The sequence below is a fragment of the Ambystoma mexicanum genome, chromosome 1p, assembly GCF_040938575.1.
Source record: "Ambystoma mexicanum isolate Mex_15411 chromosome 1p, UKY_AmexF1_1, whole genome shotgun sequence".
Taxonomy (NCBI): domain Eukaryota; kingdom Metazoa; phylum Chordata; class Amphibia; order Caudata; family Ambystomatidae; genus Ambystoma; species Ambystoma mexicanum.
Window position 1 is genome coordinate 66,810,928 of NC_090921.1, and position 17,984 is coordinate 66,828,911.

Below are 17,984 nucleotides of genomic sequence, written 5' to 3' on the forward strand. Positions count from 1 at the left end.
AAAATGAAGTGGGAGCAAAATGGCACACTAGCAATTTAAAAGGGAGGGAAAGACAAAATTAATAGAAATTAGGCAAAACAACAGGTAAGTACTCAGAGCAATTGAACAAGAGAGACTACAGTGAGGAGATCAGCTAGAAAAGGCTTAAGGCCAACGTCAATGGGTCAAAAGTCTTTTGCTCAAGATCACACAGTTCAGGGTAGTTCACGGTAAAGTTTGTGGCACAGATTCTGGACGAAGTTGGATGGTACAAAAGTTAGTTCAAAGAGAAGAGAAGGACAAGCCCTCGGTTTGGAGAAATATTTCAAACACTTTCAATGCGGTTGAACGAAACGGACAACCGGATTTGCACATCACTTTGAAATGGAGAGGGAGCTGTAGCTGAGGCGAATGTTCCTGGTGGTTCCTGCAGGATCACGGTTCCTGAAGCGACTGTCGGACTGACACGAAGTAGGAAGACTGGAGGGTCCTGCTCCACACAGGGAAGAAATCAGCAGCAGAGCAAACCAACGAATAAAAGGTGCGCTCCTTAAAACCCAAGCAGGATCCGACCTTCCTGGCTATCCGGCCCACTGTAGCTCTGTACAGCGAATTCAACCAGAGGAGGGGTACTGACTTGTAGTTTGGGCGAACAGGTTGGTTCCACCAGCTCAAGGGAAGAGGTTTCCTGGAGGATCTTCTCTGTCGTCGGATTTTGACGATTCGGGACTGCAGCAGGGCTTCACTGGGCGGATCAGTCATGGTCGGGGTGTTCTTCTTCCAATTCCACGTTGGTTCTTTCGGTCCAGTGGTGACTCTGCTCTTCCAGTCCCAGAGACATGCTTTTTATGCAGTTTTCCGCCATTCATACTGCCTGTCTGTTAATCACACAGCAGGGTGGCTGGCCTGGCAAGGCCAGTCCCCTTGGCCAATCAGACAAGAGTGCGACTTGGGTTACCAAGGGAACCCATGGCAGGGGTCCGAAGATCCGTCCCTCATCATCCTGCCTACCTAGACTATCCGGCGCCTTAAGGAGGGTTTCTGTGCAGAAGCCTGCGAAAAGACAGCAAACAAAGGAGCTATCCCCGGTCTGGCGCGCAGATAGAAACACGAGAGAGACTTTAACAAAACGAAATGGGGAATAAACCCAGCCAGAACCAAAATAAAATGTATTTGGTCAATCGGGTTTATGTTTGAGGCTAATACAATAGCCTAAAACATTACCACGTTTATATAAGTTAATCGCGTTAGAAAAGTTAGGGTAGATACCACTGCCACCAGCCAAGTCTTAATGTTAAGGGAACGAAACAAGGCTCCAAGAGGCACAGACAAAAAGGGATACGAGTTAACCCTTTCCAATACTCCATGTAAGATGGGGTGTGCTGGGTCTGTGGTTTAAAGTGACTATATAAAGTTAATGGCAACTTAACCTGTTTCTGGGGACAGTAGTCAGCTCCAGAAAAATGGTCAGTGGGAAGTCTCAAAGACAACCCTGTGTCACTGCACTGAAGGTGCTGTGTAACACACACAAAAAGTGGTGCACATGGAGTAGATGAGGCTTCAGTGCCCAATATCACACAGAAAGTAGAAATACACATAGCAAAACACATGTAAGAGTGGGAAGAAAGGCTCACACTCTTATCAGGTGAAAAAAATAAATCCTGAAATCGAGCAAAGCTGCTGAGGGACTCATTAGGTAAAAGAAATCAACCATTTATGAGAATTCTCCCTAACATGATCCACAAGAGGTTCACAAGTGCAGTGATTTTTGTTACAAGATTTTAATTGTATGCCCATTTTCCTGATGGATTGAGGTCCCTGTGTTCACCCTGATGTAAAATCTGCAGCCAAATTCTTGATCAGGGAGGGATTTACAAGGTGGGGAACATGTGATATCCTGAGGCCCGACAATGACCTTCATTTTTTAATTTTTTTAATTGTGTTACAGTTTTAACAAAACCCATTTTCACAATCAGATTCCTGCTAGGTACATTAATTTAAAATGCAATACATCTATCCTCTTAAAATCCATTAAACAAGGTGAAACAGAAGAGAAAACACGTCATCCTGTAAGAACATGGTGGTCACTTGGGCTGCTTGCTTCAATTTAAAACTTCAAAAAATGGTCTCCATAACAATGTAGAAAGAACCATGTATGCCTGGTTATTTCCATCCATAAATTCATCGCATGACAAGTCGGGGATAAAATCCCCCTTCATTCCCGCCGCACGCTGGGCACCGGCCCTCAAAGCTGTAAGCGATGCGTATTCACACAGGAGATGCTTTACTGATCCCCCCTGATTCTCCCCACATAAAGGACAATCCCTTCCTGCTCCCATTGCTTGGCCCCAAATCCCCTCCCGGTCCCCTATGTTAACAGCGTTAACTTTCAATTTCAGGTAATACCATATCAGACGATTGCCTGCAAATCGCTGGATGTAGGAAGGTGTGCAGTTCTGTTTCTGAACATAGGCCCGAGAGTCTTTTGCCTGCCTTTTTGTGCTGAGATTATCCAAAGATTGCTCTGACCCATATCCAGATATAATGCCTTTCATGGTTTTCTTGAAGCCCTGCAGAGGAAGGTCCAGTGGGAGCCCAGGTGCCAGATGCAACAATTTTTCTGCTATGCCACATGTCTTTGTGCTAGTGCTCAAAGGCCTAAGAGCTGCTCTAGCTCTGTAAATCACAAAGATTAAACCCAGAAGAGAGCCCACCGGGGCATTAACTCTTTTCCAAAAGATCATTAAGCAGCTGAGGTATATTTTATATTGAATGAGCAAAAACTCAAACTCCTGTACAACCATTTCCATAGATGTGTGTTTTGGGAGGCGTAAAAGGGATCCCTTCAGCGAGATAACCAAATTATTGGGAAACGAAACATAAACTCTGCACAGCACACCATCCACAAGCCAACGGGATAGAGTGAAGTGTTGGAATGCAGGTACAGTGTCCAAGCATGACGAAAAGATTCAGACTAATGAAAATCTATAAGAGCAAAGTAAAGGTGCGTGGTATCCGGTGTGCAAGGTTTGCGGTTGGGAGCTGGCCATATGATAGTTTTGCATATGAAAATATGCAATAGGCAACAGATGACAACACATGTATCTTAAGGTAGTTAAAGAGGCTTAGGTGGACACAGGTACAGGGCACAGGCAGTATTTTGTAGCAGCAGCGAAACTATAGTTATAGTAGAAGTGACAATGCGTGGCAATAGTGGTGCAGACAAAAGGCCAGAATGAGGAAAATACTGCAGCACCGCCATATTGGAAATGAGGCCTAGCATTTTGTATACTCTGTTGCAAGTGCAGTAGTGTGCAGAATGAAGATTTCAAATGATTTCCCTTTTCTCAAGCCCCAATAGTGAAGCTGAGAACAGTGACATTCATGCCAAATAGATAATGGTTTAATTGGATCCTGCTGCAGGCCCTTAGCAGACCAGGATTGGAATCAGAACGGCAGAGTGAGGGTATGACTGCGGCATACCCGAAGGATAAGTCCATGGGATTCAGGTTAGAGGTCTCAAGCTTCAAACATGCAGGTTTAGATTTAGAACGCTAGCACCCTCCATCCCCGAGAAAATGGCTGTCTTATTTGTACTACCAGGCAACTGGGGAACAGACTACATACATTATTAAGAATTAGGCTGATTAATGTGGTTCTCGAGAAAGCAGCTAGGTGTGTCATGAGTGACAATTTCCTCCCTAAACAAAGAGCTCTATGTGCGTTTAGTTCTATGGGATCTTCTGATACCTTTTCCATTTCGTATACAAAACAAATTTTCTTTTCCTTGCAAAGCTGTCTACCAAGCCTTTTTCCTTAAAGGAGTGTTTTTACTGTCTGGTTGTCTGGAGGTCTTCATTCTTCATTACAAAAGGTTGAACTGTTTGTTGCAATGCGTTAAACAGGAGCTGGCTATATTGCTTACCTTTAGCATTGTTCAGTTTGTGCAACCAGCCAAGCAAAGACCACTACTTGTCACCGCACGAGGTGGTGACAGGTAGGAAGATTCATATGCAGGCTGCCCCAACACGAACAACAACAAGAGCGTAGATATCCTTGTGGGAGTATTTAATGCATAGCCTAAGGATTTGTCAACATGTGCTACGTTTATATCTCACCAGATCATCTCCAAAGTGCACCAGTGGCCACAGTGAACTCAAGCAGCACAGAGACATTACAGCCTAAAGAGCTATGCGAGACAGCACAATAGGTCCTGTAAGGAACCAAAGTTCACGGGTCCACATGAGGTTATCTATGCCACAACTACTGCAGTGAAGTTGAAAGACAGATGTGACTGGGTTGGATCAGCAGACGTATGAAGAGACACCAGAACAGCACCATTAACCAAAGTTGAGTAGAATAGAGACTATGAAAGCTTGTATGAAGTCAGTGCGCCAATTTGGGCATACAGGATCTTAGTGGTCAACACATATGTTTCAAACACAAGCAATCATAGTGGAAGAATGGAAAAACTGCACATATGGATAAACTGTTTGTTTTTCTCTTTCTTTTGTTCCTATTGTCTGATGAAAATTATAAATGTAGGGTTTAGAAGAAGGGGAAATAATGGATCTAAAGTAGTAAATGTAACAGTAGAGGTAACCTCATGACCAGACATGGAAGAGAAATTAAAATAGAAGGAAGTCAATGTCATAGAGGAAAATAATTAATTCATCCAATATTTGATATAACACAATGAAAGTGATAGGCAAGGCTCAATATAATGGCATGCTTTATGTATGTGGGTTTATACTGCATGCAGTGGGCACCTTCAGAATGTCCATACCTAAGGAAGTGCCGACATTAGAGGCACAGAGCCTAGCATACTCTGCAAGAAACAAGAGCAATTCCAGAGACACACAGTACAGGCCAGAAGTGAAAAAATAAATAAAGCTGGATGTGCAGGAAAAGAAGGAAAATATTATATACACTTTGCTATCAGACCACAGATGTCCATTGAAGGTGCAACCTACTAGAACAAAAAGTGGATGAAGGAGCAAGCAGTCTTCAAAGCAGAGGGATTGATGGTGTATACAGAATATGTCATAAAAAGCACAGATGAAAAATGCAGAAGTATATGGGCTGCACATGTTAGTAGACTGACAAGCTTCCAGCAACATGAACAAACTATGAAGGCACAGAAATTCACTTGATCTTAATTCTGTTTCAGGGGCAAAGGTAGTGTACTTGTGGGTCAGAATATGAACTGTAACCAAACACTCGGCATGCCAGTGTTACGTGATGGAATGGCCACTTTAATGGATATCCTCTTACACTGCGAGAGTAATGCGAGAGTAATGCTTGTTTTCATCTACCATCACCTTGGAACAGAGTTTGCTCCTTGGTGACCTTACCCACCCCAGTACTCCTTATCCCAGAGAAGCACCTCTCAAACCCTAGTGAGTACCCCCAGTCCCTTTCAGCATCCCCAGCAGAGCAACATAAGAAATGCCCATAGAAGGAGATCAAAATATTTCAGTAAAGAAGCATACATTCCCCTGGAGACAATACCCACCCAATATAAAACTATTTTTTGCATCTTGCTTAGCCCCTGGAGTACAAACAGCAATGAATGCCAAATGGCTCCATATTGTCAGGTGGAACGTTGTCCAGATGGCGAATGCTATAGACCACAGCCTCAATGCCGTGTAGGAAGAGCTGTGAGAACTACGAATAATGACACTACAAAATCGTATGGTACTGGACCTCTTCACAGCCATGGAGGGAGGGATCTGCAGGAAGATCGGGGCTACATGTTGTACTTATGTGCCCCCAAATGAAATAGACAGTGGCTCTTTGAGCATAGCAATCAAAGCTCTCCACAATCGGCAGATAGGTATGAAGATCGAAGGAGGGATTAATAAAGAACTAGAGTGGTTGGCTGAAATTTTTTCCTGGATGCCTAACTGGCTAACGAACATGTTTAGAATCCTCTTTCCCATTCTTGTTATCCTACGCTTTGTTTGGTGCCTGTTACAAGTAATAATGTTGTGCTGTCTGTCCCGATGGAAATAAGGTACAACTATTAGAAGTTAGAGCCAGAAATGCTACTTTTCCTTGTAAAGATGAAAACACCCAAACAGAAAAAGTAGTAATGAAAGTAAAGCCAAATATGATATGAATCAAACAACCAATATGCCCACCGGGAACACTTTGGTCACCACCCACAGATCCAGAAGATTACCTCGAACGCTATGTAGATCTCACATCAGATGGGTAGTATAGCTTCCTACGATGTAGCCATGGAATTATACATAGGGGAGGACATTTGAGAATTATCAGCAATATGTGGGTCCCCAAAGACATATATAATTGGGCAAGAGAGCAAGATTTAAGGGACAAGGAGTTTATGAAAGAGTTTGTTAGGGAGGTAACAAAAGGGGGAAATGTTGGAATGCAAGTCTAACGTCTCAAACGTGAGAGGAAGTACAAGTTAAAGAAATCTCTGTAACATAAGACATGAACCGCATGCAGACAAAGGGATAGACGAGTTTCTGAGAATAATCAATGACGAAATATACATCAGACAGCTAAAAGCATCTACCATTGGGAGTGCAAACGGTGTACAGTAACGTAAGAGGCAACTAACATATAGCAGCACAGTGTAAATTTACAAGTAATAGAATTAGAAGGAGACACATGGTACTTCCTATAGTTGAAATAATAGCAAGAAAAATATACTAGACAACAGTCAGAGAAGTAGGAGAGAACATATAGAAATTGATAATGTTAATATAACATGAAGCAGTTAACGGCTGTGCCATTGAGAAGCAACTCTCCACAGTAGTTGAAAAACGAGGCCACAGAGAAACATATCACATTTCCAGTGGTTAAACACAGCTCATTCCTGCTTGTCCTAGACACGGCAGAGGACAAGGTCAGACTCCATGAGGGAAGATGCAAAAAGCTGGCCAGGGATTATCTAAGAGCGGAGAGTGCCGAGGTTACCATGCCTTGAATTAATGAAACCTATAATAAATAATGTTCTTATCCATTACTTTAAAAAACAAACAAAAACACAGGCCACAGTTTGGTGAGATCGATGTGATGTGTAGAGATGTGCATAAGATGAAGTCGATCAGTCAAAATACACTCACTGCCCCCTGTCGGAAAACATCCACCTAGGAGTGGAGTTACGAGTATCAAGCAACATTGGTACTTCAACTAAGAAAATAAACACGCATTTGTGATCATAGAAGCAAGGAGATGCTTGATCAAGGTAGGAAACAAAACATGGGACCAGGGTAGATTGGCAGAAAACATTGAGTGCCCAAATGCCTCTTTTTAATCAAGTAAGTTCTAAATAGTTAGGACCACCCACACCCATGGAGACATAAAAGCACAATTTAGATTTGCACATGGTCTCGAAGCAAAGGGCCAAGAAGTACGCCCTATAAAAGTCATGTAGTTCCATTATGTGAAAAGGAAGGTAATGTAGTAAGGGGTGAAACATGTTTCCAACGAGAAGTCGCAATATTAACTGTCAGTTGAACGGTCACAAGGCTGAGAATTGTCAGATGGTGCCAACCTTTGGGTCCCATGAGAACAGGATGAGGTATTATTTTAGGTTGCCACACTGTCTACACCTCACAAAGTGTTTGGTCAATTAAGGCAAGAGAAGCCCACCATAGAACACTCAAGTGGGACAGCCAATGAAAAACTGAGTTGAATTTTGCAAAATATTGAAGTCTCTATTTTCCAATTAGAACTGCAGAAGCTGGATAACCACATTATTACATTATTGTCAAGTGGAAGTCACTAACTAGCATGGTCACGAGGAATAGGACAGCTGAATAGGGATAGGTGTTGTATAGAATTCCATATAGGACAGCAACCACTGTCCAATCAGCAAATGAGAATGTACCTGTATCTTGAAACAAAGTATGAAACATGACATCACTCTTCACTATAAAATTCACAATTTAACGATTAAATATTGAATGATTTTTTGATTATTCCCATCCGAGGCTGCATGTTATAAACTTTTGTTTTTCTAGCTTCATGTGAACTTTAAATTGTACATTGGATTATTTGCATACTGCCTACCTTGCAATCTATTGGTGACAAAGTGGTATAACAAGACAATTGTGGGAATTCTAAAGAAGTTTCTGTTAGATTCCGGACTCAGTTGGGACTACAAGTACCACTTGCTCAAATGGATTTAGCTCTATACCAACTTTAGCCACCAAATATCCTCTTGACTCCTGACTGAGAGAAAATGGCATTAGCTCAGCAACTGTTTAACCAAACGCAGGAGCAGACATCGATTAAGACCTCTACTATGCAAACATTCTTCTAAAACTTCCTCAACACATGTTCCCCTAAGCCCAACGGAACCTGTTAAAGTCTGTGATCAGAATGAATGCATACTCTGACCACAAGACATTGAAATGGCAACATGGAGTAGGTAGCAAAGTCTACCAATATAACTCCCAAAAGAACCAATCTAATTATTGGAGGTTTTTGTTTTCATGGAACAGGATCTTTGAATTGATAGACAAGATATCTAAGGTGGCCTACAAAAGAAGAATGCTGGGTATATATTAACCTACTAAAGACCTATTACCCCTGATCAACTCTCAGACAAATAGAGAAATCATCTGAGGCCATAGTCGATGAGGCCTTTGAATAGGATTTGACAGTGTCCAGAAGGAATTGTTACCTGCAATCTCCGTAAGAAGGTTATGTAACAATGTTTAAGTGAAATGATGAATACTTAGACTACATTATTAAGATGATGTTGTTAAAAATACATAAATAAGTCAAAATCAGAATAGGAAGCACTGTTATCCTCTATATCCAGGTCATATACTAAACTAGCCTTTCTCCCCTCTCTTATTATGCAGAATAACAATGTTTTTCCAGCATGGTGACCGAATCCAGGGCGTGAAGTGTATGGTCAGAAATCCGGATTCCCAAGGGGAAGACCAGAGTTGCCAGAGTTGGAGGGACCAAACTAAAGAAGAACGTACGAATCCAGAGTGTGATGTGTGGCATTCAGAAGAACACATATATTTATGAACTAATAATTCTTGAAGAATATGCTGCAAGAAATCTTATGTCCAAATTTCTTACCAAGGAAAAAATAACTCCCTTATATACCCAGATTAAAAAATAGGCTCTAAGAAATTCAGAGGTTTTAGTGATCTCCCTTTATTCCTATGATTTTCCCGGCAGGATGCATTAAAAGGAGGGTGGCTTCTCAGCTTTGTTAAAAGAAAAATGTCATTTAAATGTGCTTCTGGATTTTGTTGTCTACTGAAAGAAAATATAATAAGCCCTGCCACTTTAACTTTGTCGGGTTCTATAAGGAAAAGAACACAATGCAAGTTATCTACAAAGTGTGATTATTTAAGACAAGATATGAAAGATAAACAGCTCAGCTGTGTGTTGCTAAGATACTCAGCCCTGTTTCCAAACTTCATAAATAACATTAAATGCAAGCATTACATTTAAGTTTAGGACAGACATGCATTTGGTATTTATAGCTAATATGATAGACAGCTAATGAATTGAATTCATGCGTGCCTGACTGACCATTATGTGAATTCTCATCACTAATGCATTGAGTGGTCTAGTAGCCAAGTACCTTGGAATACGTTAAACTTGGTCACACCAGCGGGTTACCGCCAACCTCATAATGAGGCCCCAGGTCTTTGCTAGAAAAGTGTCTTTCAATGTGACTTGCTGTTAATTGAAAGTTTATCGGAACCCAGGGTGCCATCTATATAAAAAAACAGCAATTTCTCAGTAGCACTTGCTTTGATTCAGCCAGTCTCATTCTTCTTTTTTTCCCTTCCAATACAAAATATCCATTAATATATTTTGATATGTAAAATAAGGCTATTTAAAATGTTCACAGCACACATAACTATTACATTTGTGGCATGCATCTTCCAATCCATTTGTCTGATTTGAAAACCAAAATGCAGACCTGCAATCAAGCAGGTTAAGCAGTTCACCGAAATGCATACCATGATGTCAAAGTAGATGTTATGTATATTTAGCATATATTAATAACTCATCATGCATTGATTGGCAGAAACATACATTACATCTCTGGATTCAGAATATTCTTACACATCTGAATATGCTATTTCTACCAATTTGACATGTCCATGTAGAAATATATTCAAGCAATTAATATTGAAGTTTAATATTTGTTTTACTCCAAATGAGGGCTCTTCAGTAGATGGCACATGCCTTTATGACAAATCAACATTAATTGCCCAAGCAGGAGGAGGGCTCTGGTAGGTGTGAGAAATGTAATGAAACCTATCACAGACTCTGACCAATCCAATGCACTGTGCCAGTTGATGTTTGGAGATTGCTGGGCATTTATGTCAAAAAACACACAACAAAGAAAGATTTTAGGGAAACATAATTAACAAGAGAGCTCATCAAACAGGACAGAAGCAGACTTTGATTTCAAATGGATGTAGCTGACTGGGAAATCTTTTTTAAAAGGGGGTATATTCATACTGGGTTAAATACCAATGCTAATCCCAAAAGCATGACCAGATCATTTTAGACAGACTTTGAAGAAGGTGCACAACCTGGAGGGAGAGCTTCTCTGACTTTGAAAAACAAACAAAAAGGGAGTAGCCCAGATTAGTAGACATTTCTACTGAGAATGAGTAAAACGTAGCATTTAAAATGTATTCCCAAAGTGATTCCAAAGTATTTTGGGATCACTGTTTAAATGCCGATCCACTAAAAAAGGGAATATCATGCAAGATGTATGTGCTTTGTATAATTAAAGTTAGAACTCTAGGTAGCGGCATCCTAATGGATTTTTCTTCAGTAGTTTGTGATCTCATGAAGGTTTGGAATCTCAAATTGAAATGTGGAATGATAAGTCCTTTGATTGCTACATGCCCTAGTCAATGACGTAATTGAAAACTGCCCCTTAATGAATACATTGAATTCTGGTGTTCTGGGAGCGAACATTTTTCATTGAAACATTTCCTGAGGCAAAAAGTGTAACAGATTTTATGACACAGCACCCTCCAGCCAGAAACTTCTTCCACTGACACTGAAGGTGGTGCACACAAAAACATGCCTTTTTATTTTTATTTGAACCCTGGATTCTTTCTTGAATAGGCACCCAACCCATCTCACACACATCTTAACAAACAACCCGTGTCGCAATGGACCATGAACTAGGCCGGTGTGTAACAAAGAAATATTTATTTATTTTAAGAATTCAAATGAAAATCAGAGCAAAACAACCTTTAGGGCAGCAATCACCGTGTGGTGACCGGTATAAATACACAGTCTTATAATATTGTTAATTCCACTTTCTGACCTCATCTACATAAACCTTAAATTGAAATGGAAACAAAATCACTCTTTTTCACAATCATAGATGGCACATATGTTATGCTCTCCTCCAAACATCTGCTAACTAAATTCTGTGTGGATGGAAAGCAGTGACAAGGTGTCAGCAAGAAGAGGGAAACATTGGCTTTTAAATTCGACCCACCACCTTAGAATGGGAGGACAAACTGAAAAATGAAAACCTTAAAAATGAGAAAAATGTCATGCTCAGATTTGACTGCTTACTTAGAGGTCAGTTTACATTTTTACATTTTTAGTTGTATAGATAGGACAGAAATTCGTGTGGCTGCACTAAAATGACAAGGAAGGGTACAGGCTACTGAACAGGGCACTAAAGCAACGTGAACACAGATGAGAAGATCGATTTTGGGAGGAAAACAATGCAACAAAAATCACTCGCAATTTCTTTTTTCACTCAGGCTTTAAATTGGCAAACAGAAAATGGGCTTAGCAATCAAAATTGGAAATCGGTTTGGGGATGGGAGACAGAGGTACTGAACAGATAGGATACTGATGGGAAGGGATGACTCTTATGGAATGATGATATGTTATTTTTGGGAAATGCAAATTGGATTTTTAAAGGAAGCAAAGACACGAGTAAAATCGGTTTTGTCAGCACAATGAGTAGTTCTACTGAGACTATATTTTAATGACTATAATTGTTAAAGAAAGGCACTTGTCATGAGGAGGTTGAGTTTGAATTACAACCAACTCACTGTGAATCTCTTTATAGGGGAATTAATTGAGTTATTCCAAATGATACTAGGGATTTACACAGGTAACTGAAGGAAATAAAGAAAAACAAATATGCTAACAGATATGGACTTACACAGATTCTTCTAAGGAAAGGATGAGCAAATGATACTGGCAATTTGGGAAATGACTAGGGTCTTTATGCGATTTGAATAGGGTTTGAACAGGATGCAAGGTAAATTAGTGGGATATGCATTTTTTGGGTACTGGGTGATGGGATACTTACAAGGCAAGCTTGGGTTTGGTAATTGGGGCATCCAGCAGGGTCTCTAGACGGTGGGCCCAGGATCTGGTCACGGGCAGCTGGGTCAAGAGATCTGGTTACTAGGTCAGCTGGGCTCTCCTGGTAGTCAACAGATGGGCAAAGTCTGGTCACTGTGGACAACGGGATGGGTCAGTTGGGCAAAGAGTCTCGTCACTGGATTCTCCTAAAGGGATCAGCAGCCTTTCTTCATTTCTCCCTGGATTATTGGAATGAATGTGGTACTGGATAGGTGGTTCTGCCTCCATGGGATCAGCTGCCTCTGGATCTGGTTCTGGAGTATTGGACTCTTTAAGGGTGAATTTTGAATGTTGAATATCCCTGTGTCTCCCCGTGTACCCCTTAAATAGCCAGAGTGGCATCATAGAATTATAAAATCTGGGCAGAAATACTCTGGACCTACCCCTTGCATGGGATAGGGCAGGCTAAGGGTGTACTCCTCCCTTTGTCTCACAAGCCTATTTTTCACAAAAGTGGGTTATGGACAAAACCTCATAATTAGAATAGTCGCCATCATAAAAATCATATAGGCAGATCCCGTATTTTACAAGGATATGCTGGTTTGAACGCCAATACTGTGCGAGGTTGCCTCGTCGTGGAACCCAATTTCACAGTTTTCAGGTGAAACATATTATCTAAAATTCATCAAATGGCTACACATACGCATAATAGTATTTGGCATATTTTCCCCAAGTTTAATATCTCTGCCATTTATGCTTCTCCCAGAAATGCATTTTTCCTGACCTTTCAGTTTGCCAGGTGCCTGAAAGTTACACCTAGCCTTATTGTGCTTGTCCAAAAATCACATTCAAACTGTCATAATATCACATTACTGCGTATTCAGATTGCGGTGAAAAATGTCTTAAAGTATAAATGTCCCACCACCCCCACAATTCAAATTGTGTCCCCTGGGTCAGCTTGCATCATGGTCTCCATGACTCCTATTTGAAGTCCTCCAGTGTATACTGGGAATTAATGGAGAGTAATCACACCAACGAGGCAGAACACAGGGCTTCAACCCCATCCTTTGTCCTTGGGAGCAGCTCTGGCTGGCAGTCTGGGAGAACCTGCATTTATCGCACTGTCAGGTCCATAAGAACAGGGCACATGCCCTTGTAGCCTTAGTCACTGGTAGATGCAAAATTAGCCTTGCTGCCAAACTGGTTTGATAGAAATTCCTGGGCCACAGCCAGGATGATTTGTCTTTTGATGGGAAACAGAGCAAAATATACATATCCTTGCAGCCCCTCTCCCCACGTGCACAATTGTGTATCTGTGCGAGCGACAGTATTATTTCACATTTAGTTTTCCGAAGGTCATTTTCTGCTTTGCAACAACAGATTTACACGTGTTCATTTTTTTTTACATGTTGATTTCACCAATTTTTTCTTTCTTTCTCCACACAGAGTTTCCCTTGCATTTACTTTCTGCAAGGCTTTTTAGAGATCTGGTCCGTTTCTGGACCCAGAGATAAGCTTGAAAATGGTTTCTTGGTAATTGACATGAAGAAGGAGAGAGCATCTTTTCTTTGATGTATTTTGCGTGTGTTGGTTTATTTCAAAAGGTAAATCCAAGCCGTGCAGAATTGAAGCAGAATTCATTTGCTTTTCATGAACTTTACTGATGAAACAATGCCGTTCTGGAAGGGATGGCCTTATTTGATGGTCTTCAAAATGAAATAAACATACAGGGCTGTTTTTAATAGAACCAAACTGTTGGATTTCAAAAATGAAGGTAGGACAAGTGCGATGCCTTTTTAAATTCAGGTTATTTTCCTGTACTGCATTGAATGTTTAAATGACAGAACAGCAATGCACAGCCATTCTGAATTCAAGTTGTTTTTCTCTGGATTCATGTGAATGACAACAAAATGCAGCTATTCTTGGGGTGGCTGTGTTCAACTCTTGCCCCATATGTGCTCAGCAGACAAAAGCACAGTCATTTGTGGGTAACTGCTGAAATGCAGTTTTGTTGTAGGGGGGATCTGCCTTAGGCCTTAAATGTACCCCAAAATAGTTTCAAAAGCAACAGAAATTGTTAGACACACAGGCCTTTACAAATATTTGTTACAAATCCAACATCACAAGTTATAGAATGGAATAGTATCTATGCCCAATATAACACATAATAGTTTGTCAGAGAAAGTGACCAATATTTAAGAACCATATGTTAAAGCAAAATATGAGAGAAATCATGTGCAGACAACATTGTACCATAGAAGGAGCATGACCCTCAGAGTGTCCACATGCTGTTCAAAAAAGCAATCTTCCCCTCATCTTTCTCCAAATATGCAGTATATGATAAGCAACCTGAAGGCCCGAATGAGAAGAGCATTCAAATGGCTCAGTTTAATCAAAAGCTGCAACATCTGACAGACTAAAAATCAAAGTCAATGCTCTCTTAATTCCACATTCGTGCCAGAGGGCAGAGGCCAGATGACGGAAACTCAAACCTATACCTTCTTCTTCTTTCTTTCTTTCAAACAACCAAACATACATCTATACAACAGACTTCACCAACAACTCAAAGGAGTCAGAAAAAAATAAGTTGCATCAGGAGTGATGTCATAAAGACAAACTAGCCACTAAGTTTCTGAAGTCCTCTGCATGAAATACGTAATGTAACTGAGGACATCTACGACACCCAGCTATATAACTGCTGATATGGCAGTCAAAATATATATCCAAAAGGTGCAACAAAATTAGTGTGGTTGTCTGAAATAGGATCATTAAAAGACAATAATCAGCCAAGTGCATGACCATCAAATTATTTGCAGGAATCATACTCGGAATGCATCAGAACCAACAGCATGAGATTTAAAAGTATGATGAACAATGTATTAATCAATTAACTACTTGTAATTATTTTTTGAATCATCACTAAATTTCACCACAGAAAAATGAAATCCAAAAATTATCAACTTACAAGTGTGACACAATAGTAGGCACAAGAGTAGACACCATGTTTCACAAATTGCAGAACACTATCACAAAATGTTGCTATTGCAAGGGACAGCTTCGGATCCAAATCAGATGGAGTGTTTAGGATTGGAGGAGGGAGGGAGAAGCATCCCTCAGCTAATCTCTAAGTGAAGATCATTATTATGGTTAATTGGGAAACGTGCATTAGTGTTATTTTCTCACCCATTTTACTCACTTTTTATGGTCATGTAGGGATATCAAGCTCAATCTCTACATTCTATATACAATTCCTCAACTAGTAAAGAACAAGTAATATATTGTCCTATTCTTTCATTTTACAGAAGACAAAGATGACATCCACAGAATGTTCAAGAAATGTAACACAAGTTGATGAATTTCTTCTTCTGGGCCTTCACATTCTTCCCGAATTGAAGTCATACCTCTTCTTGACCTTTCTAATAATCTACTTACTGACGCTGGCTGGTAACATCCTTATTGTTGTTACAATTTCCACTAGTGTTCGACTTCATTCTCCAATGTTCCTTTTTCTGAGCAGCTTCTCCTTTCTGGAAATCTGGTACTCCACCAGCACTGCTCCCAGCATGCTATTGGGCTTGCTCACAGAAGGCAGTACCATCTCCTTTGCAAGTTGCCTCATGCAGATCTATTTCTTTGGTTCCTTACTCACCAGTGAGTGTTTCCTTTTGACAGTGATGGCTTATGACAGATATATTGCCATATGTTTTCCATTACATTACAAGACTCTTATGGAACATCAATTATGCCTGAGACTTGTGGCAGGTGCCTTTGTAGGTGGCTTCACTCCTGCTCTTGTTACCATCAGCTTGCTATCCAAATTACAATTTTCAAGTGAGAAAGTCATCGACCATTTCTTCTGTGAGGTCACACTCCTCCTTAATGCTGCCTGCTCAGAAACATCCTACATAGAAGTCTATGTTTTCATCATGTCCTTTGTTATTTTGTCAATACCTTTTCTATTAATCATTCTATCATATATTTACATCATGTCAGCCATTCTGAAAATCCCTTCAGCCACTGGGAGACACAAGGCTTTCGCCACCTGCAGCTCCCACCTTGCAGTGGTCAGTACATACTTTGGGCCTCTCATTGCGATCTATGCAACACCAACGACAGCAAGCACCCGTAACCTAAGCACATTCCTATCCCTGATCTACACTGTGGCAACACCACTGCTCAACCCTATCATATACACTCTGAGAAACAAGGAAATCAAGGACGCCTGGAGAAAGGCTTTACATGAGATGTCTTTTCTTTGAAGATGAAGATTTTGAAGATGACTTGCTTTTCTCTCAAATACATGTACACTGTTTTAGAGGAGAATGTGTACTTTGTTCAGGTTAAAGCAAAGAGTTAGAGTAGCAGGAGTACCAACATGAGAGTGAGTGTGTAGAGATAGAGAGTGCAATTTGTGGAATGACCCCACTTCATTCCACTAAAGCTCACAACCACCTTTCCCCTTTCTATGTCTAATGTACTGTTTTCCTCCTCAGACATTCGGGACTGGTTACTGCACACTAGTTAAAATGTCAAAAAGATCCATGTGTAGCAATATTTACACTGAACGTAACATATCTAACCTAATCAGAGCACTGGTGCTATGCTTATCTAAGAGTAAACAAGTACGGCAGTGTGTGAAGACTCCCAAACCTATTTTCCTTAAAAAACGTAGTTCGATGAATCCAAATAAAGTTTAATAAATACATTCAATATCTCCTAAAACTGGATGCATGGCCCTTAATGACTTCATTGATGTGACAACCCACTCTTCCTGTGTGACAAAACTGCAATGTGTTCATACACATTGAAGAAACTGGTATTAAGTTGTTCACAAACAATTAACAATAAATGCAAAATCGCCTCGTTTCAGTGAGTAGCCCAAGTTCTGACTTTCATCAGGATTCACAAACTCATGACTAGTTGATGTCAACAATGTTATTTGAATTGTCGCAACCAAGCACAATGTAATGTAATGCATCATTTGTATAGCCCCTTTCACCAGTGGTATGCTCTTGGGGGACAGGAGTCCAGGTATGGGAATTTTCGATGAGTGACTGGTATGTGTGCGTGCATATTGGCCAAAATAAAGATATGAAGGGGTGGCCAAGTCCCAGCTAGCCACCTATGTTGAGCTGACATGTGGATGGGAGTGATAGGTAGTGTAGAGAGGGTATGCAAGAGCGGGATAGTCATTATCTGTGCAGCTACCTATGGAATTATTTGTGTGAGTGGTAGCTGCATTCTTAAGGCAGAGGTGTTGTGCAAAGCGTCTTCGAGTGCAGTATGATGGCAGATGCGTGTGGTCAGCAGCCCTGCCTTCCGCTAGCTTCCATAAGTGTGGAGTGGGAAAGGTACTATGGATTGACTACACGTCACCCATTACCCAGGTCTAATACATAAGCTACTCTCTAAGAAACCTGCATTTCATTCAGTGGCTAAATTCTACTTGCACCTAGATTCAATAAAGAGGCTGAACTCTACATTCACCCAGATTCAATAGACTGGCTACATTCCACATTGTCCTCGATTCACAACGTTGGCTAAATTCTTCATTAACTTAGATTCAATATCATGGCTGAATTCCACAGTCAAGTAGATTCCCAAAAAATTGCTGTACTCTTCATTCCCTCAAATTGAATACAATACCTTCATTCTAAGATCCCCTGGATTTAAAACTGTGGCTACATCCT